Here is a 26,031-nt window from a genome sequence, read left to right as displayed (position 1 = left end):
TCAGGCACTGAGCTAGTTGCTGGAGACAAAGCAATGACCAAAATTAATAAGCTTAGTTCCCGTTCTTTATAACAAGTTACATGTTGCTTATTCTTCATCTCAATGCCTCAAATCCAATCTGTAACAGCATAAATAAAAACAAAGTTTGCAAAACATATAAAATTAAGTCAGTGTATGTTTTTGCTATTTTGAGCTTAATGAACTCAACTTTGAATTATGTATATTACGTCTCTAGATTACCAGTCTTTTTTTTTTATCGTGCACTTACGGAAATGCCTCCTCAAGACATGTGTTATTACAAGAGCAACAGGATGAAAACAGCTCCAAATCTTCCATAAAAAAATTTTTACAAGTATGACCATAGGACTTCTCCTGCCTGGCAAGTATTAAAGATCATGACTCCGAGGCCAGGAGAGTAATTACCAGAAGCAGCTGTATCTCATTCCCTGGGTAGATACACCGGCAGTGAGGCGGCTTGGGATCCAGTCCCAGAGAAACAGCGTGACTTGTTTATTGTTCAAGTCTGGGCACCTATGAGAGTAAAGGAGGACACTAACGCCAGGAAAACAGGCATAAGCTAAGACACACAGTCACCCACGGATAAACCACTTAACCTCTTTGGCCGTTCTTTTCCCTGCCAAATGGTGACAATGGCATATTTGTTTATGAAAATATGAAATAGAATACACACAAAAACTCTTTGAAAAGCACATAGTGCTACCCAAATTGTGGTTTTCCTGTTAATTAAAAAAAAAAGCTTAACTAATTAATTTTCAATGTGCCCTGTGAGTTGACGCTGAGGAATTAAAAAATAGAGACAGATACACTAACACCCGGGAGTTACAGTGAAACACCAAGAAACACCGTGACAAAGTTATCGGGACCTCTAATATCTTTCCTTAGCTAATCAATTAGTAGCACTCCTCCTTTCTAACCAGTCCTTTATCCGTGAGAACAAGTGAAATCAGGGAAAGTAGCCCCACGGATGGTGCTAGAAACCTGCAGCCCAATGCAGGGTAAGCTGAAACAAACACCCATGACAAATAGGCATACCACATTGCAGTTCTGGGCTGCTAAATCCTTATTCATCTTTGGGGGAATTTTTCAATCTGTGTCTAGAAGTCTGACCATTCTAGTATTTTATCTGAAGGAACCGTGCAGTAGCTATTCAGATAACAGTCAATATTTTTCTTCACCATACATCATTCGGTTTTCTCCTAGGACATGCAAAAAACCTAATGACTTAAAGTAGACATAAAACATTTACTTCTTTATTCGGAAAGGAAAAAACCAGGCTACTGACATTGACATAATCTACAAAATCAGGATAAAGTATTGCACAAATGGATTCTATGTTACAATGTGCTGTAATAGTGGAGTTTTCCAGTGTGGGAAGGCTTGACAGAGCCAGTGGAAGCCATGGTTATAAGGGAAACTGGGAAGGACTCTCTAGGGAGGAAAACAAAAGAAATGAAAGAAATTAAATAAAATAAATACTAAGTTAGAGAAAATGAAGGAAAGGAAACTAAGCTCCTCTTATGAAATCAGAAACATTTATATTTGTAACCATCAGTTTTCTAACAATCTGCAAGGCTGCAAGGATTTATGTGGCCTCTAGGTTTGTAAAATAGAAGGGTCTGAAAGAGATCAGAACAGGTGCACCAGAAAGGCCTCTCAAGGAAATTGGGTCATCAGATTGGGAGAACTTCCCTCCCCTTCAGTTCTTAAAACAAGAGGACAATGGCAGAAACATGACAGCACATGGCACATGGTAGAACACGTTCCCCATGTCTCCCCAACATGCATAACAATCTGGGAGAAAAAACTGCTCACGTGAGCTCCAGCATCCATTCTCAGCATCTTCCTCAGTAAGAGACCTGAGTCCTGGCCGGGTACATTTTAGCCGACAATAAAACCACACTTGCCACGTTTCCTTGCAAGTAAGTGTCTTAGCCTTATGACTAAGTGCTGGACATTGGGATCTAAGCAGGATTGTCTTCAAGAAGTGTTGATAAGAGGAGGACACATCCCAGTTTGTCTCTTCCTCTTTCCTATTGTCTAGGACATTCATGTGATTCCCAAAGCCCATGCAGCAAAGGTCCAATATATGGTTTATGTTTGGAATGATGAAGCAAGAGGATAGAAATGCTAGTGAAGCAACCAGAATGGCTCTAAGCTACAGACTCCTGGAGGTCATTGACATGAGAGACAAAGGAACCCCTATCTCGTTTAAATCACTGCTATTTTGGGGTTGTTGCAAACAACTAAAACTCACTCTAAAGAATCATTGAATGAATATTAAAAGATTATCCTTTTATAGGTGACTTATAATATTGCACCAGTAGCATTTTCAAGATAGGGTTAATTAATTATTTGCAAATAAAAGACATATGAGTTTGGATTCTTCATTGAACCTTGTGGCCTCATTTACCTGTGTTCTCTCTTTCTCTCCCTTTCTCTCTTTCCCTCCCTCCCCCACAATTGTGATATTTCACCCCTCAATACTTCAGCCTACATCCCCTGGATATAAAGATATTCTCCCATATAACTAGAATACCATCTTTATGGCTAAACTAATTAAGAATAATTCTGTAAATCACCTAATATGAAGTCCATATTAAAATTTCCCCAATTATGCCAAAAACATTCCTCGAAAATGTTAATAAAATAGGTATCTTGTGAGTCTGACAAATAAAAAAGAGAGAGAGCTATAAAAAATAAACTATATTGGGAATGAAAAAGCACCTAACTACATGTGTTGTATACTTGAGACATAAAAGAATAACAGAATATTATGAGCAACTCTATGATAATAAGCTTCAAAACTTAGATAAAATGGGAAATTTTTATACAAATTTTATATTTCAAGAAGAAACATAAAAACTTTATTCATCCAGTAATTATTTAAAAATGGAATTAATGAGGGGCGCCTGGGTGGCACAGCAGTTGGGCGTCTGCCTTCGGCTCAGGGCGTGATCCCGGCATTGTGGGATCGAGCCCCACGTCAGGCTCCTCTGCTGTGAGCCTGCTTCTTCCTCTCCCACTCCCCCTGCTTGTGTTCCCTCTCTCGCTGGCTGTCTCTATCTCTGTCGGGTAAATGAATGAAATCTTTAAAAAAAAAAAAATGGAATTAATGATAAAAGTCTCCCCTATCCCTGAAAAAGCATGAGGCCCAAAAAATTTTTGCTGGCTTCAGAACCTATTCCCCACTCTGTGTTTCTCTTCCATTTCTGGTCTATGGAGATGTTTATAAGCTTGTTAGCCATTTTTCATCTCTTACCTTAATTGTTAGATGTTTACACAAGAGACAGAGAGGATGTGGGAACTCACATTGTCATCTACTGGAAATCCACAAAAAATACAAGTTTTTCAAACACCTATATATGCCATTGTCCATGCATTTGGCAACTTGTAAAAGAAAAACCAGGGGCGCCTGGGTGGCACAGCGGTTAAGCGTCTGCCTTTGGCTCAGGGCGTGATCCCAGCGTTATGAGATCGAGCCCCACATCAGGCTCCTCTACTATGGGCCTGCTTCTTCCTCTCCCACTCCCCTGCTTGTGTTCCCTCTCTCGCTAGCTGTCTCTATCTCTGTCAAATAAATAAATAAAATCTTTAAAAAAAAAAAAAAAAGAAAAGAAAAACCAAACTCAAAGCCACTCTGTTTAAGTCACTGTCCCAAATTTGTACAAATTCAGTATAAAGAGGGCTAACATCCGGATCCATCCAGAAGTGAAATAGCATCATCAAGGACTAACGTGTCTTCAACTCTCTTTTCCCACGAGCAGAGTTATAGTCAGTTTAAAGCTGATTTCACCCTAGGCCACAAGATAGATGTCAGAGCATCTAAAGCTGTGTACTACTGGTTTACGTCTGGCAAGAGAGAGAGATTCATTCCCATGGTTCTTCCTAGGTATAAATAAGCTTCGTCCCGCACAAGCTTCCACAAAACCTTCCCTACACCTCACTGGCCCAGGTTTTACCTCTCTAGAAAGATAAACTTAAGATAAAAATATAAGCTCCCTTCCTTTCTATGGCTGAACACCATTCCTTTATATATCACATCTTCTTTATCCATTCATCCATTGGATGGACCCTTAGGTTGTTTCTGTGTCTTGGTAAATAATGCTGCGATAAACATGGAGGTGGAGACAGCTCTTCAAATAGTGATTTCACTTCCTTCAGATATATGACCAGAAGCAAAATTGCTGGATCATCTGGTAGTTCTATTTTTAAATTTTTGAGAAACCACCATACTGTTTTCCATAGAAACGATACCAACAGGGCATGAGGGTTCACTTTTCTCTATATTCTCACAGGGACTTGCTACCCTTTGTCTTTTTGATACTAGCCATCCCAACAGGTGTGAGGGGATATTTCACAGTTTTGATTTGCATTTCCCCAGTGATTAGTGATGTTGAACATCTCTTCATGTACCTGTTGGACATTTGAATATCAGCTTTGGAAAAATGTCTATTTAGGTCCCTTGTCTGTTTTTTTACTCGGATTATTTGGTTTTTTTACTATTTAGTGGTAGGAGTTCCTTATGTATTTTGGATATTAGAGCCTTATCAGATATGTGGCTTGCAAATATGTTCTCCCATTTAATAGGTTGCCTTTTCCTTTTGTTGATCATTGCTTTTCTTGTGCAGAAACTTTTTAGTTTGAGGTAGTCCCAACTTGTTAATTTTTGTTTTTGTTGCTTGTGTTTTGAGTGTCATATCCATAAAACCATTGCAAAGACCATTGTCAAGGAGTTTTCTCCCCTGTGTTTCTTTATAGGAGTTTTACAGTTTCAGGTATTATATCTAAGTCTTTAATCCATTTCAAATTTATTTTTGTGTGTGATGTAAGCTAAGGGTCCAGCTTCATTCTTTTGTGAATATCCAATTTTCCCAGAACCAGTTATTGGAGAGACTATCTTTTCTCCATAAGAGTATTCTTGGCTTCCCTGTCAAATATTAGTTGACCACCTATGCCTGGGCTCATTTCTGGGCTCTCTATTCTATGCCAGTGGTTAATGCATCTCTTTTACTCCAATCTAATACTATTTTGGTTACTGCAGCTTTGCAACATAGTTTGAAATCAGGGAGTGTGATGCTTCCAGGTTCAGTCTACTTCCTCAAGACTGCTTTGTCTATTCAGGGTCTTCTGTAGTTCCAAACAAATTTTAGGACCGTTTTTCTATTTCTGTCAAAAATATCATTGGAATCTTGGTAGAAATTACACTGAATCTGTAGATTACTTTGTGCAGTGTGAATATGTGATCAATATTAATTCTTTCAATCCATGAACACAGATCTTTTTCCATTAATTTTTGTCTTCTTTAATTTCTTTTATCAATGTCTTCAAGTTTTCAGGATACAGATTCTTCTCCTCCTTGAAATTTACTCCTAAGGATTTTATTATTTTTGATGTTATTGTAACTTGAACTAGTTTCAGTATTTCTCTTTCAGATAATTTGGGGCTACTGTACAAAAATGAAACTGATTTTTGCATATTGATTTCATATCCTGCAACTTTACCAAATTGATTAGTTCCAACAATTTTTTGGTGGAGTCTTTAAGATTTTTCTCTATATAATATCATTTCATATGCAAACAGAGCTCATTTGAATTCTCCCGTTCCAATTTGGATTCCTTTACCTCCTTCCCTTGCCTGATTGTTCTAGCCAGGACTTTCAGCATGTTGAGTAAGAGTGGTATGAGTAGGCACCCTTGCTTTTTGTCCCTAATCTCAGAGGGGAAGATTTCAACCTTTCATCATTGGGTCTGGTGCTCACTGTGGGCCTTAAATATCTTTCAAAATGGTGTAGACTTGCTGTGAGTCTTGGGTGTGAGAAAGACTACAGAAGAGGGTGGGGTTTGCCTTCCAGGTTCTGGTGACTCGGCAGAACAGAAAATCAGGACTATTTATTTACTGATTTATTTATGTAAAGCGATAGAAGTTTATTAAGTGAAGATACAGAAAAAGTTCTCAAGAGTGAGAAGGGTCCCACAGGGTTGCCAACAAGGTCCTTTAGGGTTGGTCTTTTAAAGACAGCTAACAACAAGGAACTTAAATCCTTTTAACATCTCTATTGACAACACCTTCAATGGCTTACTTCCTTTTTAGCATCTGGTTATTCTTTGTTGGTCACAGGTGATTATCGTAAAGACACCCACCCCACTCAATCCACCCCACACACCTAGGGCAGGGTGGTTCTCCACCCCACACACCAACGATAGGGTGCTCTGATTTGTCCCTTATCTCTGGTTTCCCCAGGCCTCCACGTGTTTGGGATTTCTGTGAGCCTGATCAGATAGCCCCTGATCTCTCGCTACCTAGCCCTGCCTGTCCCTTACTCATTCCTCCCCCTGGACTAGTAACCCTAACTGCTGTTCCCTAACAGCAGGACTAAATACTTAAATGCTAAGATTAAGACAACTACTAAATGAAATCAAGAGGTCTTTACAGCTTTAGGTCTCCTGAACGGCCTAAGGGTCCTCCGGAATTCTCTCTTCCAATGCAGCCTAGCCAAGTGAAAGTGCATATAAAGTACGTTATGCCAATTTAAAAAATACAGAGAAAGTGGCTGAGGCCACAACCCTGGCCATGATACACGCTGTTGACCAGCTGGCTGTTGTTCTAAAGATAGCAAGACACTTTGGCAACCCTTTCTCCAAATTTCTTTCCCATGTGGGCTTAGCAAGCATGTAAGGGCCAGCTACAAAAACCCAGGGAACCATCCTGGGGTTAGAGAAGATGCAGGGACACTGAGGTTGGGCAATAAAATTGCTCGAAGGTTACACAGGCTGAAGCCAGCTGGGATCTCCCACGCAGTTAGGTTATTGCCCATCTGGAAGGATCTCTGGGCACCTCCACCAGAACTGAGCAGTTCAACTACAGGCAGAACGTCAGGCAACAACAGTAAAAGAATCAAGCCAAACTGTACTGAATGTTGGTACCCAAATATTTCCGTAAATAAAATTTTGTCCACATTCCACGGCAAGATGTAATAGAACTGAGTATCTCTGGATTAAATGTCCCTTATATGGGGTGCAAAGTGGCAAATTAGGAAAAGAAGTGGAGTGAAGGCTGCAGGGTACACTAATTCTTTGGCATACTTGGATCTGACCAGACGTACATGTGACCTCAGTGTGATTGACACTTGGGGGCCAGATAATTCTTTGTTGTGGGGATTATCATGGCACTATAGAATGTTAGAAAAATCCCTGACCTTTACCACTAGATGCCATAGCAGCTTCTCCCTGGTTATGACAACCAAAATGTCTCCAGACATTGCCAAATGTTTTTCAGGCAGCAAAATCATCCTTGGCTGAGAACTGGTGGATTTGACTGACAACAATAATTGGGACTAACCCCAGCTTCGTGTTGCTGAAAATAATTGGGGAAAATGTATATAGTTAACTTTCTGCTAGATAATATTTCATGCATCTATGTCACCACACAGACACAACAGAATACAGCTTCCTCCACTCTAGCTGACAGGTTTCCCAGGGTTGGAACTAGGGAAACTGAGTTTGAATCACTTCAACCTCAATAGTTCTTCAGCACTTGAAGCTGGAAAGCAGAGGTTAAAAGTGAAGCTTTTCGGCTAGGACCAGTGGTGTGCTGGAGCCCGCTCACACCTGCTCGTGCACCTGCTTGCAAGAGGCAACTGTCGGCATCTCTTCCCAACTCCATGTTCAGTAAGGCCACATTGGTAACTTGAAACCAGTCATGGTGAGAGGATCTATACCACAGAAGTTGGCAAATGCTATAAATTCGGGTTGGAGGGGGGTTGCTTTGGTTCTGTTTTTCCTCTCTTAGAACCCATTGTTAAGCATTTACCAGCACCCCATTGGCTCGCAGTGAGGTGCTACATGCCCCGAGACATGATGAAAGCCCTGGAAAGAGGAGCAGCACTGTCCGCTCTTGCAAGATCCTAGACCTTTGAGGACGAGCTCTTCTAGAAGAATGGCTCTGTCACAGATTAATGATTTTAGAGGTCATATTAAATAATTGTAATCAATAGTATTATATCTGAGTCTCAGAGGCCCTATGAATCCCCTGTCATGGAGGTTTCTCAAATATAAGGAAATATTAGAATTGGTGTAGATCATTGTAGGCAGAATAATTATACTAAAGTGGATCAATACACTATCTCTAGAATGTAGGCTGCTCTGGTAGTTTATGAAGGGAATCAATAGTATTCAGAACTGGATTTAAAGAATGGATGCCTGGGTGGCTCAGTTGGTTAAGCATCTGCCTTCGGCTTAGGTCATGATCCCAGGGTCCTGGGATCAAGCCCCACATACGGCTCCCTGCTCAATGAAGAGCCTGCTTCTCCCCTGCCTGCCACTCCCTCTGCTTGTGCTTGCTCTCTCATGCTCTCTCGCTCTCTCTCTGTCATATAAATAAATAAAATCTTTAAAGAAAAAAAAAGAGTGGATGGGTGAGGAGGATGGGGGGATACACGTGAAGATCAATTGAACAAGGTGCTTCAAGGCATTACCAAAGCCCCAGTCCCCTTCCAGGGGCTAAAAATCAAAGGGGAAGGAAGGAAAGAAGGAAACACTCAAGTTTGAAAGAGCATGTGGTAAATGGGAAAAGTGACCTAGGTTGGTGAACTCCAGGACATAGCTCAGTAAAATTATTTTAAACTTTTAAAATACAGAGGATAAGTATAGGCATATGCCAAAAATTATCTTACAAAATGCCTAGCTTTTCACCAACTTGATTAAAAGTTGCAAGCACAGTGCTAGAACTCTTTCTCACGTGGGCACAGGCCCAGCTACCTCCTGACTAAGAGATGGGCTGTATCTGTGAACAGGCACCTGAGAACATTACTAGGCTAATGAGCGCACCTTCGTTGGCTTTCTAACCCAAAAATCCTTTTACATAAAATAATCAACCAGTCTGTAGGACCCAAAGCAGCCAAGGGAACTCTGGGAAGAAAAAAAAAAACCCATTGCATTGTCTTGTCAAAGTTTATCCAGTAGCCCAACTTTGGATTCCATTAATAAGCTAAATTCAGTTATCATGAATAAATCTAAAGGATATACATATGAAGTATCATTTCAAGCAAGAATGAACTCGAACCTCTCCTTTATGTGCTGATTAGTGAATACAAAAAATAAAAAAGTAGATGCCACCCAGCATCCATTCCTGAATATATTAACAATAGTGTTGGAGATATTGTTTGGAGTCCCCAGCCTTACATCACCAAGATCATGCCTAGCAAGGAAGTGAGGGTGATATTTTTCTCTTAATATTTCACAACCTTGGCTTTCTTAAATATGTGACCCAAAGCAAATAAATCACTCATATGCCATTATTCGAGGTCAAATGAATCGATAAAACAAGTTTTATCTCAATTATCTCTAAAGTTACTATTTTCAAATTTAAAATGGTCACTTTGGAATGCCTCGAGTCTGGAAATAAAGCTCCATGATTTTATTCAATTTAATTATCCAATTAGGTGAAGAGTGATCCTCTTCTCAAACATATTCACATAACACACAGGTATAGTGTACACACACACACACACACACACACACACACAATTGATCTGTTGCAGTTGAACGTCAAAAATACACCAAAATGTCTTATTGCTAAGACTTTACACCCACAAAGTAAAACTTTATAGCTTATTGGTTTTAAAGCATGCTAAATTCAAAGCAACTGTTACTCCCCTGCTATTTAAAAAATAGCAGATCAGCTCATCCCAGATAACTCAAAATCCATTTTTTCCCCAGGTATCCTACATTATGAACTAACAAGTCCTATTGTATTTCACACTGGGAGACTCTTTGTTACACGCCATTAGCTAAGTTATTTGTTCTTCTTTGAAATTTGACATAAACGTTAATATAGCTATTATTGCAACCATAAGATACATACATGATTTATCTGCTTTTTATTTTTCAAAGAAAAAGCTTCATTCTCCTGACTAACATGATATTTGTATGCGTTTCGAATTTTAATCATATGTATCTGGACAACAGCCATATTTAAAATCTATGATGCAGAAATCAGATCATCAGCTTTGGAGTCAGCAACAAGGGTCTAAATTCTGGCAGGCAGTCTGTTCGAACAGTCCTCTAGCCATATGACTCTCCAAGAAGTGAGAGTGCAGGGTGGGTTTCCCATGCCCACAGAAGGTGGTTCTCCAGTGAGGCACCTCCCAGCCAGCTTCCTAAGCCAACAGCACCTGAGCAGAAACAGTCAGGCGAACCTTGTTTCTTTCTCTACCAGAAAGGTCGATTGTTATTTGCAAGTTCATCCCCACGTGCAGAACTGGGGAAATCCCTGCCTACAGAGTAAGCTTTCCAAGGGCAGAATAACAGAACTGAAAAAGAGAAAACACATAGATGGAAGGTTCTGTTGGAGAATTATGCTGAACCCACCCAATTATAACCTACCCATTGGCCATTATTGATAGGTATCCATATCTAGCGGAGAATGTATTTTCAGCAATGCAAAGAAAATGGAAAGTGTGAAAGCTAGCAGCTTCTGGCAGAACAACACAGTATTATTCAGATTGGGTGTGCAAGGCCACGCATGCAACCTCTGCTTGGTTCTCTTTACAGTTTCGTCTTAATCCTCCCACCCAGCGGGTGCCACTTAAACGCCCCAGGCCGACTCACACTGCCTCAGGCCCCATACTCTCCACCTATGAGAGACTTAAAGAATGCTAGTTCAGCCTGGATTTTACCTTGACCCCAGTGGCAGGAACTGATTAGTCCCTTGTTGTTATACTGCAATGAATAAGGCCCCTGACTAGGAGCCAGCACAGTCCCTGCTAGGGTAGCTTCCTCTGTACTTTTCTTCAGCAAGACTGGAGTTCACGACTTTATTCTTACCATGATTTCCAGACATCACTCTGATGTTTCTGAACACTGTCCTTTGTCTGGGCCCGGCCTTCTACCAGACGTCTCTGCGGTTGTTGGACAACCACGCAATCCCTAACTTCCGGCCTCCAGGCTCTTCAGCCTAGTTGGCCCTCAACCTCCCCACTGCATTTGGGCCTATTCCACCCCCCTGCCAAGGACCTTTTATAACCTGGCAGGCATGCCTAATCTTTAGGCCAGAACATCAACTCAGTTCTTTACTTCAATACCAGAGAAATACTTGATCCAAGGATTACATCGAAAGATATGCATGAGACCCGTCATATAACCCTCACCTCAGCTCATTAAGATGTATATCTTACCCCACATTCAAATATAAGAAACTGAGACTCACTGATGCCAAACGACTGGCCCTAGGTCTTATTGCTAGGGAACCGGGAACCCAGAAGTCTCAACTCTGGCCTGTATGGATATGGAAGCCTTACCGCAATACCCCACAGCTGGTAGAAATGACGGGTTTGGATCCTTTCCAGGCAAAATCACTCTTCAGAGACCAAGCTTCAGCTCTAATTTCCCTCGGTCTTCTCAATCAGTGTAGTGTGTGGTGACAGGGAACAGGTGAATTCTTGCTTCCACGTTATAAATCCTGGTCAAAACATTTACAATAAAATGCAAGAAGGAAGGTAAGTGCCGATGCTGACAGCTGGAGAGTGCCAGGAGTATAGGCATCTTTCTAATGCTGTGGGGCTTTGCTGGAGGACTGCAATTCTGAATTGGCAGCTGTTTCATCTTTAATGTGGAAAGTATCAACTATAAACAGGAGACCAATATCTCTACATGTATCAGGGGAATTCCGGTATTCAGATCAGATCTTTTCCTTGGGCAGATATAGACTTACTCTTTCCTGCAAGTAGTCATTGACCTAGGGAAAAATAAGTTGCTAAGATGAAAAATTGAGCAGCCCTCACAGTTGAGTCAAAGAACAAATTGAGGGATTTTCTCCCGTCTCTCTTTAATATAAAATATTTACAACCTCTTTCAACCTTAGTTTCTTCACTCAGAGTAGGAGTGATTTATTGCTTCCTGCCAAGTATTTAGGGGAAACGAAGGCAAAAATGGTCATAGGTTCTAGAACAAATGATCTAATAAAGGAAAATGGCTATACAGAAGATTGTATGCATATTCTCTGTGTAGGATAGATTTGTTTGAACAATAAAATTCCAAAGGGATGATACAGAGTCACAGTTGGTGAAAAACCATTGTTTCTTTGCTGTGGGCATTAGTCACAGTCATTATGCTGGTTTCCATCTTGTTTTAAAAGAACTGTTAATGTCTCCAGGAATTTGTGATTCCTCCCATAGTGCGTTAGGAACTCATCCACTGGACATCCATCCGATGCCAACGTTCAATGTGAAAACGGCTCCAAAAGAAAATCAGGGAACGATGCCAAGGTAGAATTATTTATCAAGCATATTATGTAATAAAATCATCTTAAATTCTTAGATTCCAAACCAATATTCAGGGAGAGCCCTTGTTCCTTTTTTGCTTACTCTTGTTTCTTTTTGTTACTCTTGTTTCTTGGTTCCAGTTTGGATCATTTCTGTTGGCCTATCTGCAAAGTTCCTTGTTTCTTTCCTCACCTGTGTCCAATCTGTGGGGTTAGGGATGGAGTCAGTCTGGTGAGAAGTTGAGCAGAGTGTGGGGTTTTGATGCTAGGTGATCTTCAGGGGTCCCTACATCCGAATTCCTCTGGTCGCTGCTACCTAGCCTTGGTGCAGGTCTTAGTGTGCTCCAGGTTTCGGTCCAGGCCTTCCCACCCCCTTCAGGAGTCCCTGCTCTCTCCTCTCCCTGCCCCTGTCAAGCAGGAGCTTACTGGTGCTGGGGACGTGATGAGGGCTGGGAGTCCCCATAGTCCAGCCTCAGTCAAACCAAGGGCAACAGGGCTTTGCAGGTAGGACTTTCTCACCAGTCCTGCCCCCCTCTCGCTGCCCCAAGACAGGAGAGTCCCCTGTTCCTCCTCAAGCCAGCCCCCTGTGGTTTCCCTCCCTCTTCTAGAAGCAGGGGATCTTACCCTGGGTCCTGGGAGCAGGAAGGCCTCCGCCCATCTACAAGCCACTTCAGGCTTCTGCTTCTCAGGAGAGCAGGGTCTGGGAGTGCTCAGAGTTCCATGCCCCTGCACCTCCAAGAGGGCGTTCACCGTACTCCATGTTTTGGGGAACCAGTGGAAAAGAGCTGGTGAGTGACAAGACTTTTCAGAACCTTCCATGTTCTATGTTCAGTTCTTCAGGAGTACAAAAAATGCTGTAACATGCTTACCTATAAATCTCTCTGCATGTGCACAAGCATATCAGTAGGTGAGTAACATCTCAGACGTAGAATTCCTGGTTCAAACGGCATGCTCACTTTTTTGTATTTTAATTCAAACTCACATTTTGCACTCCAAGAAAAAAAATAGACCAACTTGCATCCACAAAGAGTGCATTAATATTCCCATTTTCTTATCCATACTTGGTAACCCTGTGTATTAAGATCCTTCTAATATTTGCTAACTTTATAGGAAAGGGACTATAGTTTCATGGCTCTTGATTTGCAAACTGGCAGTGGTGTGTGTTTATTTCAGAGGTACTTTGTCTTTGTTCATTTTATTGGGTTAATCTATTTATTTGGAAAAGTTCTTTACATTTTAAAGAAGTTAGGTCTTTTTCAATGAATTACAGTTTCTCTCTGTTTTGCCATTTGTCTTTTAACATTGTTCATGAGAAGTGTTCCTGTTCATAAGTGTTCATTTGTATGTATTTAAATCATTTCTTTCATGCTTTCAGGGTTTCGTGTCATGCTTTAAAAAAAGTATTCCACTCTAAATTATATTTTAAAAATCACTAGTGAGGGGCCCCTGGGTGGCACAGCGGTTGAGCGCCTGCCTTCGGTTCAGGGCGTGATCCCGTCATTGTGGGATTGAGCCCCACATGAGGCTCCTCCGCTATGAGCCTGCTTCTTCCTCTCCCACTCCCCCTGCTTGTGTTCCCTCTCTCGCTGGCTGTCCCTATCTCTGTGGAATAAATAAATAAAATCTTTAAAAAAAATCACTAGTGAAACTTTTATATGTCATAAAATTAAATTCTATGCAACTTTAAAATCAATAAGACAAATCTACGGGTACTACCACAAAAATAGGTCTGTGATGTATTCAGTTTAAAAAAAAAACTTTACCTGTATTATTTCATTTAAGCCTTACAACACTCTATGAAGTTGGTATTGTTATTTTCCCAATTTCACTAATAAGGACTGAGTTCCAGAGATGTTCAGCACCTTCTAACCTACCCAAAGTCTCATCATTGGTGGAGGAGCCAGAATTTGCTCCAAGTTGACTGACTCCTAAGCCTGACTATCTGGGTCTATACCTGGAATATGAAGAAACTAGTGTGGCTCCTTCCAGCTGTTTTCTATTCTTGAGTAGAATTCGGCAACTGGGAAGAAATCTCTTCTGAGCTTGTTTGTTTTTGTTTGTCTGCTTCTCTGTTTGTTTTTCCTAGAATGAGTCTGTATTGCTTTTATAATGATTAATTTAAAAAAAAAACCACCTGACATTAGAGAAAGATCCACTGTGTCTCTCGAAAAGGACAGTTTTAGTACTAAATATTCTCCAAACTTCTTTGAACCTGGAAGATAGTTTTGGAGAGCATTTGGAAGAACTAGTGCTCTTTTTAAAATAATACCTTTGGGAGAAGGAACTAAAACAGTAGATTCTTTCTCCCAGGTCTCTTCACTTTGCTGACAGCTGTGTTCCCAAGACCACTACCTCAGTAAATAATGCTGAAAGCAATGCCACTCTACTATTTATGAAGGATATAATGTATGTTTTCATTAATACTTTAACCTTGGCCCTTTTCAGTGACTTGTGCTAGGGAAATGGTTTTGTCGTTGATGTAATTTACTTTTTTAATGAATTAAATTATTATCTGACATTTTGCAACATCCTATTGAAGCAGATAAGTCTACATTTCATTACCAAGTTATGTAGGTTGCGGATGGACCTATCTCCACCCCCCACCGCCATCTGACTCTCCATGTCTGGTATTGATGGATATCACTGCAAGCCAGTGCCTTCTCTTCTGCTCTCATAGATCCCCGCTCAACCTAAAAAATTTCATATACATTAACTGCTGCAAAGTGTTTATGCCAACAAAATCCAGAGCGAGGGTTAATTATTGGGGGAAGTCCCTTTCCCTGGGCAATCTGCACATTTATTTAAAAAATCCTTATGGCAGTTTGTGCAAGCACAAGGCTTTTGAAGCTTTTATAAAGGGCTTATTCATTTGCATTGATTAAATCCCACATAATTAGACTCAGTTCAAGGTCACTAAGAACAGTGATATGTTTCTACTGAAACATTCACATTCTTTTCACCTACCACCCATTTCCTTTCCTTCTTTCTTTTTTAAATTAACAATTGCTGCATGCCCTCTGGACTAGAGAAACTTCATAGCAGTGTCCATGGTTCCAAGAGCGAGAGTTTAGTTTAAAAATCTGTGGCATTTATTTCTTCATCAAATAATTATTAAGAACCTACTCTGTGCCAAGTCTTGAGAATTTTTCTTTAAGTAATAATAAATAAATAAGATGTAGTCTCTTCCTCCAAAAGAGCTTTATAACCTAGCAGAGACCAGAGGCCAGTAAGATATTATTGCAATGCAGGACAATGGTGCTTATCAATGCAAGTAAAACCAAATTCCATGGAACCAATCAGGACACAAAGAAACCTGAGAAATTTTCTTGACGTGAACTGCACATTTCATGGTAAGAAACCCAACAGAAAAATCTTTCACTCAAAAGGCAAGTATGTGCACAAGGTCATTCCCTTGGTGACTTCAAACCTCCCTTCATTCACCTTCAAGTTCTGTTTCCATGCCAGGCCGTGCACTGAATATACACCATCACATATATCCCATCATTTCAAACCTAAGGATTTGCGAGGCAATTACTACTCTATTTTCATACAAGAAAGCTCATACAGAGGTTAGTTTCCTCAAAACCACACAGTTGGGAAAAAGTTGGATTAGAATGTGAACCTGGGGCCCCTGGGTGGCTCAGTCGGTTAAGCGTCTGCTTTCAGCTCAGGTTGCGATTGCTGGGGTCCTGGGGTCAAGCCCCACTTTGGGCTCCCTGCTCATCAGGGAGGTTTCTTCTCCCTCTCCCTGCCCCCCACTTGTGCTCTCTCTTGCTATCTCTGTCTCTCTCTTTCAAATAAATAAATAAAATCTTAAAAAAAAAAAGGAGCATGAGCCTAATTTTCCTGCCTCGAGACCGCTGATTATCCTGTGGCACCATGACTGTGCGCACTCCGGCTGCTGGAGCTTTTGTCTGAGTCTTCCGTATGAATGTCCCTGCTGGTTAGGCTGGAGGGAACATAAAGTTACAGCTGGAAGACATCCCAAGGGCTGATTTCCTCTATAATACAGTCTCCTAAGGTCAGGAATATTTCCTTTTATTAATTTGTGGGCAAAATCTTTTGCCTATTCACTCAATATGGAAACTAGTTACACTTCAGAGATAAACCAATTTTCCAAATGACCATAAAAGTTTAAGTATTAATTGAAATATAAATTAATAAAGCTATCCTTTATCTTAATTTCTTTCAGTTTCCAATAATACAGTCTCATAATCATGACCCATTTGGAGAATCTAACCTCAGAACATTCAACGAGAAAAAAAAGGGCTTTGCATTAAATGTTCTGTTTCTGGTTTCTTTGACATTCATCCTAAAACATTTTTTTATCCTGAAACTGTTTGCTAATCTGATGTGTCTGTATAATTAAATGGTGTAGCCAGTATTCGAATAACTATATGAAGGTATCACAAGATAAGTGAAGCTAACACTCCTGCATCCTGAAAGACAAATCAGCCATGTAGAGAAATGGCCCACACCAGAATGGGTGAACAGGGTCTCTGATTACTTTGGCACTTTTCCCACATCAAAACAAGAGCAGAAGGAAACTATAATCTCATTGACTAGACAGTGATAATAACTTCTATGACTTATTGAGTACCTTTATACGGTATTGCTTATCTATCACTACATAACAAATTACCCCAAAGCTCTTCAACCGAAGACAAGAAACGGGGGCACCTGGGTGGCTCAGTTGTTTAGCATCTGCCTTCAGCTCAGGTTGTAACCGAGGAGTCCTGGGATTGAGCCCCACGTCGGGCTCCCTACTCAGCAGGGAGCCTGCTTCTCCCTCTCCTTCGGTTGCTTGCCCTACTCATGCTTTCTCTCCCTGTCTCAAATAAATAAATAAAATCTTTTAAAAATTTTTAAGAAAAAGACAACTAACAACTAACCGATATTATCTCATCATTTCTGTGGATCAAAAACTCAGGAAGGGCTTATTTAGGTGATTCTGATGAGGATCTCTGATGAGGTTGCAGGCATCCACTTCCAGTGGCTCACTGACATAGCTATTGGCAGGAACTATGGGTTCCCATACTTGGACCTCTTCATGAGGGTTACTTGAGGGTCCTCTGACTTCCTCCTGAGCAAGTGACCCAAGAAGGCAAGATGGAAGATACAATGTCTTTTATGATCTAGCCTCAGAAATCATACCCCACCATGTCCACAATATCCTAGAGTTTTATACATATCAGCCCCACTGAGCATCGGAGGGGCTATGTAAAAACACAAATACCAGCAAGTGAGGATAATTGGCACCACCAAGAAGTCTGCATCCCACACATACTTAGCACTGCGCAAGAACTACTTCTTGTGATCCCAGTACAGCCCCGTGAGATAAGATTGTTACTAAGGGGATGTCCATTTATAGAAGTGGAAACTACAATCAGAAAGGTATGATAATGAGCTCAAAGCCTCTGGGTAGCATGTGTTAGAATTAGGCCAGCCAGGTTTCCTTGTGTGAGTACTTAACCATGGACTTTCTACCTCAAGATACAAACCTAGGGGCACCTGGGTGGTTCAGTCAGTTAAGCAGCTGACTCTTGATTTCCACTCAGGTCATGATCTTAGGGTCATGAGATGGAGCCCTACTTCAGGCTCCACACTCAGCATGGAGTCTGCTTGAGATTCTCTCCCTCTCCTACCCCTCCCCTCATGCTCTCTCTCCCTCTCTCTCTCAAATAAAATATATAAATTAAATCCTTAAAGATACAGACCTAGAAGGACATGAGTGTAGCCCTGCTGATGAAAAGCTGAAAACTATTGCAAAATAATTGTGGAATCTATGTGGAAGTGAAGGTCAAACAGAGGAAAGCCAGAATCCAAGCGCAGGTAAGTGCTGCTTCCACATTTCTCTGAGACAGGACCAAGGCTCCCCATAAGTGAAAGAGGACCCTTCTGTTCCTTGCCCATATCCTGCAAGAATAGCCCAATCCCTGGGGTGCCTGGTGGCTCAGTCATTAAGTGTCAGCCTTCGGTTCAGGGCGTGATCCCAGGGTCCTGGGATTGAGCCCCATATTGGGCTCCCTGCTCTGCTGGAAACCTGCTTCTTCCTCTCCCACTCCCCCTGCTTGTGTTCCCTCTCTCGCTGGCTGTCTCTCTCTCTGTCAAATAAATAAATAAAATCTTAAAAAAAAAAAAAGAATAGCCCAATCCCTACATGGATTCCAGTTCATCTAAATAAAGCTGCATTCCAGAAAACGATGTTCAGGATAATGGGCTCAAGTGTTCAAGAACCAATAAAGGAGAATCTCGCACTGTAAATTAATACATCAAGACCTGATATTTGCAAATCTATTTCTCAGTTTGGGCAATGTTGAGCGGGGGGGGCACAAACTCAAGGATGAGATCTCACTGGTTGACTTAGCCAAGGTCCTTCTCTGAAGCTGCCAACTAGCCAGATTCCAAAACTCCCTCTTCTGCTTTAATAAAAACAGAGAGCTCTAGAATTACTTGCTCACTTTTAATCATTTTGTAATCATACCTCCAAAATGATGTTCAAGTTTCATGGAGTACCAGTATCCAAGAACTGGAGAGTCATGACCACATTCAGCATTGCACAGGAAGAATATTTCATCCTAAAACCACATCAGCACCTTTCTAGGAACAGTTCTCCCTTATTTGGGCTTCAGAAATTTCATTTTTGAAAAGTAGTTATGGACTTCAGCACCAAATCCAACTTTACTCAGAAACCTAATCTCTGCCACTTATTATAAATAACAACCCAATGAGTAATACAAATGCAAATCAAACTGCAGGGGAGGACCTGTGGCTGGAGGGAAAGAAATCCCCCCAGTACTGGTTTATCTACTAGGTAATGAAGATGCCAGCCCTGGTGCCCGGATGAGTGTGTTCTCTCCTAAGCCAGGGGAAAGACATGATGAGAATTGAGGGCACAGCTGTGGAATGCATCCTGAAGCCCATACGCTTGGGTTCCCAAGGCTGTTCCCAAGCTTTCCCACAATAATGTTTGATTACTACAGTAACTGATGACTGTTTTTATTTTTGTTTCCCACGGTGCTGCTACAGCAGGCATCCTCAGCTTGGGACTGTGGAAAATCTTTAATGTGTAACTGCTATTTTCCATAACAATGAAGCTAACCTTGCAGGGATCAGGTCCTGGAAAAGCAGGTTTTCAGAAGCAATCTAATATTTTCACAGCAGTGGTCTCTCTGCAGGGTTCTTTTTTAAAGTTTAGGGAGGTAGCTCTGGAGTTAGGAGTGTGGAATTAGAGCAGGAGCTACACTGTGTCACTAGGACAGGCACAAAGGCAGTCAAGGTCTCCACTTGTTCCCGTGTGATCATATCCTCATGGAATGAAGAACATTGGTCATCAGGACATGTCTGAGCCCAGTAGTGGCCAAACTGGGTTTCTTCAGATATCCAAGAGGTTAAATACAAAAAGTATAAAAATAAAATCCTGTACTTAATACCCCTCCCCTGCCAAATAATAATAATAATAATAATAATAATAATCCGCTTAAGTAGAGAATAAGCGATAGATCGTTGGTAAGATACAGAGAAAGAATAAATGGGAGTGTGGATCAACAGCATGAAGTAACTACCAAAATTCATGCCAAAAACACTTGGCAGAGCCTACTGCCCATGAAGAGAGGTGTTCATGCCCTAGACCACCACCCCTCATCTGTACCCCATGCATTGTTCTGCTCCCTTCAGGGTAGCAAGGGCATTCATGTCATAGCTCTCCCCACCACCCTCATCCAAGTGGCTTTTAGGAAGATCTTTCATGCTAAACTTCCTGAGGTCTTGAGGGTCTGAAGATTTTTTCACATATCATGATAGTTTAATAGGATGTACAACACTAATCAAAGTTCTTTTCCTCAGGAGGTAAAATTAGTTCTTAGTTATCTCTTTATATCTAGTGTTACTGGCAAAAAAAAGTCTGATGTCCTAAAAGACTTTAAAAGAGATTGATAATCTTGATTACACAAAAACTGAAACAAAAGAACTTGCAGGAAGATTGTCATTGCTTTACATTTCTGTAATTTTTAAAAATGCCTAGCTTAGTAGACGGCTGTTTCTGCATTCTTTCTGTTGCAATTTCACATGTCATGCGACCTGTGGAAAATTCCATTGTGTACTAATAATAACAGTGGAAAAGCAAATAATATCTTGGTATTCTGAAAATACCTTTACTTCATATACTGCCTGAAGTAGTCTTGGGGAACCTCCCCAGGTTATGCTCTGAGAACTGCTGGTATAAAACACTTCTAAAACTACAGAAGAGGAAGTCCAACAATGTTATTTTAAAATGAGCTAGTGAAATGAACAGACTATTCAAGGAAAAAGGAAATGGCCCTTGGACATAAGAAATGTTCAAGCTTACTCATATGAAAAGAAACACCAACTATAACTAGGCCAAGACCCCATTTATCAAAAGAAAAAAGTATTTTCTTTCTTTTTTTAGATTATGTTCAATTAGCCAACATATAGTACATCATTCTTTTTTGATGTAGTGTTCAATGATTCATCAGAGAAGTTTACCAACATATTTTGTTGGCAAGACTGTGGAGAAGCCCAGTAGCAATAAGAAACTTAGCACTCAGATTATGATTTCTAAGCACCATTTCTCTAGAAAGGAAGTTAAATACCTTCAAGAAATAGCTGATTTCCAGTCCAGAGCAGAAATATACAAGATGAGTTTAGAATATTTTTTCGTACCTAATGAAAAGGGAACTGTCAAAGAATATTAGAATCATGTCTAATGGGCATAAGAGCCAAGTGATGAGTTGTACCAAATATGGTATGACTTCAGCATCAATAAGGATAATACCCACAATGGATTACAATACATAAAATACATTTAAATCCATGACTTCGTAACAATACTACAAAATAATAGTAACAGGTGAACTTTGAAAGATGATAGCAAACCACGTCATTTTTAAAACTAATAAAGCAAAACACTAAAGCATTTATCTTGCCTTCCCTCCAAGAGTTACACCAATGGATGACCAAATAGTAAATGAAGGGAATTTTCTTTCTATAGAAGTATTTCAACTAATAAATGAAGGAGGAATGATAGAATTCCACCATTTGCAATCCCTAAGAAGTTGATCGCTCTAGGCACTGTTTCATTGATGGTCAACGACACCCACATGACAAAAAGACAAACAGATACTATGTGTCTCCTGTGGACAACACCAGCAATAAAGTATTCTTGTTGGAAAAAACAACTAAACAGAATCAAAGGAAGCCTCAAAATTTCATCACCTATTTGCCAAGTTGGTTGGAAATATCAGCTGGTCTGGTAGAGTCCGAGACTTACACAGTTTATGTGACATTTTCCAGGGAGCTGTGTCCCATAAATCCATAGATCTCAGGCTTACTTACTTTAATAATCCTAGACAACCGGACATCCTGCTAAACTCTCCTACTAGCAAAAAACCATTAATTGTTTATCACATTTGCCATGAGCAAATTTACCAAGAGATTCTACTGAATCCGTATCTTCTTCCTTTCCCAGGGGCATCCCCAAAGGATAGAGAAGACTTTAAACCTACTGCTTAACCATTTACTTCCTTCATGCCCTTCCAGGTAATAAAACAAATTATTGAAAGGTAACATACTGAAAGATCACAAGTCATAAAAGAGACAAATGAAACAAAATTAAAAAGCCAGAAATGAACCCATATCTATGTAAGAATTTTATATATGCTGGGGATAATAACTCAAAATCAATGGGGGAAACAATGGATTGTTGAATAAAAGTGTTGAGAAGATGGAGTCGTTGTGGTAGTCATACTTCAGGATGGTTCCCAATGATACCTACCTCCTGGTATTCACACTCTTGTGTTGTCCTCTCCCACCCTGGGGCACAGCCGGTCTGTGTAACCAATAGCATATGGCATAGCAGACAAAATATTTCCAAGGTTAGGTTGTGAATTTACTGTAACTTCCATCCTGAGTTCTCACCCTCTTTTTTCCCCTCTCTCTTTCATTTCTGGCTCTGGAGAAGCAGGCAGCCATATTGTGAACAGTCCTCCAGAAAGATTTGCATGAGAAGCTTTCAAAGCCTCCAGCCAATCGTCAGTGAGGAACTGAGGCCTACCAACAATTATGTGAATGCGCTCAGAATCAGATTTCCCAGGCTGTGAAGTTACTGCAACCCTGGCCGACGGGTTACCTGAAACCTGATACAGAACCACCCAGCTAAGCCGCTGCCAGGTTCCCAACTCTGAGGATGTAAGATCATGTTTGTTGTCTTATCCCACTAAATTTTAGGGTGATTTATTGTGTAGTGACAAATAACAAATACAGATTTTGGTACCAAAAGTAAGATGTGCCATAACAAAAGCCTATATGGGAGGGACGGTGGGCAGAAACTGGACAGATAAAGGACTTCGAAGTGAGCATTAGTAAAAGTCTAAATTGCCTCCTTGGACTGTTGGCGAAATTTTGGACTTGAAGCAGGTTGCCAGTGAGGGCTTAAAAGAAGATGAGGACCATCTTACTGGATACTGGAGTAAAGGAGATCCTCATTATGTCCTGACAGAAAGTTGGACAACAGTAACCAGAAGTAATGTGGGACTTAGAAATACACTCCATGCTCTACATGATCCAGCTAAGGAGGTTTCCAGCCAGACTGGTGAAAATGCCACAGAGGTGCTGCTTAGAGTAAAATCCGAGAGGCAAGAGATTAGCTGAAGAAAGGACCATTACACAGAAAGAACCAGAACTTGCGAGTTTCAAAGGTTCCCAGCCCCATCACAGGGCAAACAACCCTAAATCTAGGAAATAGCTCCCAGCAAAGATGGAATCCAGGACGCTCTCAGTGAAGCTGAAGCAGAGGGAGGGAGCGATGTCAAAGAAATGTCAGAAGCGGTGCCTCAGAGGCTCATTCTGCAGGACAAAAGAGCTCTTCAGGTGTCAAGGGCGTGACTCACAAGTCCTTTAATTCAAATAGCAGAGCTTCTAAGAAGCTTAAGAGCCGTTTCCTCAACGGAAGCCGGAAGTGGAACAGGGCTTACCTTGAAGAGGTTTGTCAGCATGCTTTTGTCTAATGGCCTGAACTCCAAAAATAGGCACAGGAAACCCACGAGGTTTTTAAGAGAATGTTATATGCAGAAACATCTATCACTTGGACTGAAAGGGAAAAAGCTAGCAGGAAAGGGAAAGATGCCTCAGGGCCCCCAAAATCTCCAACCAGGAGACAGACTAAGGACACTACTCAGCTGCAAACACAAGCTACCTTTATAAAAATCAATGCACAACTCAGAGAGCAGAATTGAGAGGCCAGAGAGTGTAGCCAAAACCATGAAGAATAATGAATAACACCTTAGGCGAAGTATAACTGAGTTCTAAAACAGGAACTTCCTGCATTCACCCAGCTGTATTTCATAATTGCTAGATCCAGGGACTCTGTGTCTCCCATTTCCCGCCTTTTTAAAGATTGGTTTACTTACTTAAGAGAGAGAGAAAGAGATAATGGGGAGGAGGGGCAGAGAGAGAAGGAGAGAACCTGAAATAGACTCTGCGCTGAGCACAGAGCCCCTTGTGGGGCTCGATCTCACGACCCTGAGATCATGACCTGAGCCAAAACCAAGAGCCGGACACTTAACTGACTGTACCACCCAAGCGCCCTGTCCCCCTTTTTAAATAGTAATGTCTACAGAGGTCACCCTATGCCTGTCCCACCTGAATGTTGGGTATGTGGGGGACAAATAGCTTGTTTCTTTAATTTCAGAGATCCAGAGAGATTCTACTCAAAGAATCATACTTAATGGATTACATCCAAGGAGCCTCACACTCTCTTGGGCCTGACTTAGATGGTAAGATCCTGAACGTTGAGCTGATGCTCAGATAACATCAAGCAAGACCAAAACTGTAGCTAAGTAAGAACCTTTACGCATTGCTAGTAAAGACATTTTTGAGGGGAAAATGGTGAAACTTGGTGAAATTAAAATGTTCATACCTACAACCTTAGCTATCTTATTCCTCAGTAGGGAAACTCACTTAAGGAAGAATATACAAGGATGTTCCTTAAAATATTGCTTATGCTAACAAAGTCTGAAACAGTCTAGATGCCATCCAAAGAGGAATGAGTAACGACAATGTGGGGCAGATATTTGATAGAAGATGATGGAGTAGAACAAGCTAGAAGTTTACAAAAGCAACAATATTAAATCGTTTCAACAATAAGATTGATTAAATAAATGAAGCAAAATGAGTTCTGTAACACAGCACCATTTGTATAAATTAGAAAGACACACATGCCAAGCAAAACTGTAAGGTTTTCACTGATAACCCCTCTAAGTACAGATACTAAATGTTCTTGAGTGGGTGCCTATGGAAAGCATAGAGAAGAATGTAAAGATGGGCAATGAAGGGGAAAATAAAATAAAATAGAAGTTGTATGCTAATGAATCATGAACTGAAAAATCTGATTAACTCAATTGTTCATGCCTGAGGTTCACACACACTCACACACACACAGAGATATGGAGAAAGAAAGAAGCAAACTACCCAAGAGACAAGAGGGGTACAGAGAGGGAGAGAGGAAGAAAAAGAAGGGAAGAAAGGCAAATTAGCTAAAAGGTGTGTGGTATGTCTACTGGAAATCACTGAGAGACGTTAGCAACTCCAGGCTCTAGCTAGAGTTGCCAGTCCCTTCCATCTTCAGCACTGCAGGCTAACTAGCTCTATTTCAGGTTCTGTGCAATCTGCCGTACAATGAGGAAGTGTCAAGAATTATGAGTACCTCAAGCTGGAGAAAAGGTCTACCTTAGTTTTGTTTGTTGTTTTTCTGGCTCATTAATGGAAAGAAGTAGCACCATAAGGAGTCCAAGGTATTGTTCCACAGAAGGAAAAATATTAGAGAACTGACATGTTCAACCAAGTTTCCTGGAAGAGGGGTGTCTTGGGCCTCCCAGGAAATTGACCTCACACTGTCTGCAGAGTATTGAGCCAGTTGGGGCCTCTGGCTCCTGGATCCCTTTTCAGTGCATCAAATTCCCTTTGAAAACGGGTCTGAAGGCATTTTATTTATTTTTTTAATTTTTTTTAATTATATTATGTTAGTTGCCATACAGTACATCCCTGGTTTCTGATGCAAAGTTCGATGATTCATTAGTTGCGTATAACACGCAGTGCACCATGCAATACATGCCCTCCTTACTACCCATCACCAGTCATTTTAAAAGCTACTAATTAGATAAAATTCGTATCACGCTCAGAAATTGTGTTTCATTAATACACTCTGAAAATGCTACTATCAGCCATATTTATGTCTTATTAGCAATAGAAAAGCATGAAGTGGCTTCCCCAGGCAGCCAGTGGTACTGCTAGCCTGTCCATTGCCCATATTAATTACGAAGCCATCTTTCAAAGGGCAGCTTGACAAGCTGGCTGACGATGAATAGAAATCCGAGACTGTTTTTCTATTTCTCTCAGCCCCTTTTCCACTGAAACCTTGATGGTACTTGGATAAATGATATTTGAGAGCCACCGCTTCTGAGACCTTTCATGAGACCATGAAAGCCAGGGGGAGGAAAAAGCATTGGGTGTTACAAAAGGCAGGCCAAGAGACATGGTTCGTGCCCATTGAAAAAGCAAAAACTCATTGCTTGCTCAGGAAGCCAGGTGTGAGAAAGGAGTTTAGTACCCATCTGGACACTTACATCTTAAAATAATATGGAGGAGGAAATTCAAAGAATCAAAAATGAAGAGAGCAGCAGATGCCAGACTGACTAAAAGTCAACCATCATAAAAAGCCAACCCCTTGGCTCAAGA

Source organism: Ailuropoda melanoleuca, chromosome 6, assembly GCF_002007445.2.
Source record: "Ailuropoda melanoleuca isolate Jingjing chromosome 6, ASM200744v2, whole genome shotgun sequence".
NCBI lineage: Eukaryota > Metazoa > Chordata > Mammalia > Carnivora > Ursidae > Ailuropoda > Ailuropoda melanoleuca.
This window is presented reverse-complemented; position numbering follows the sequence as displayed.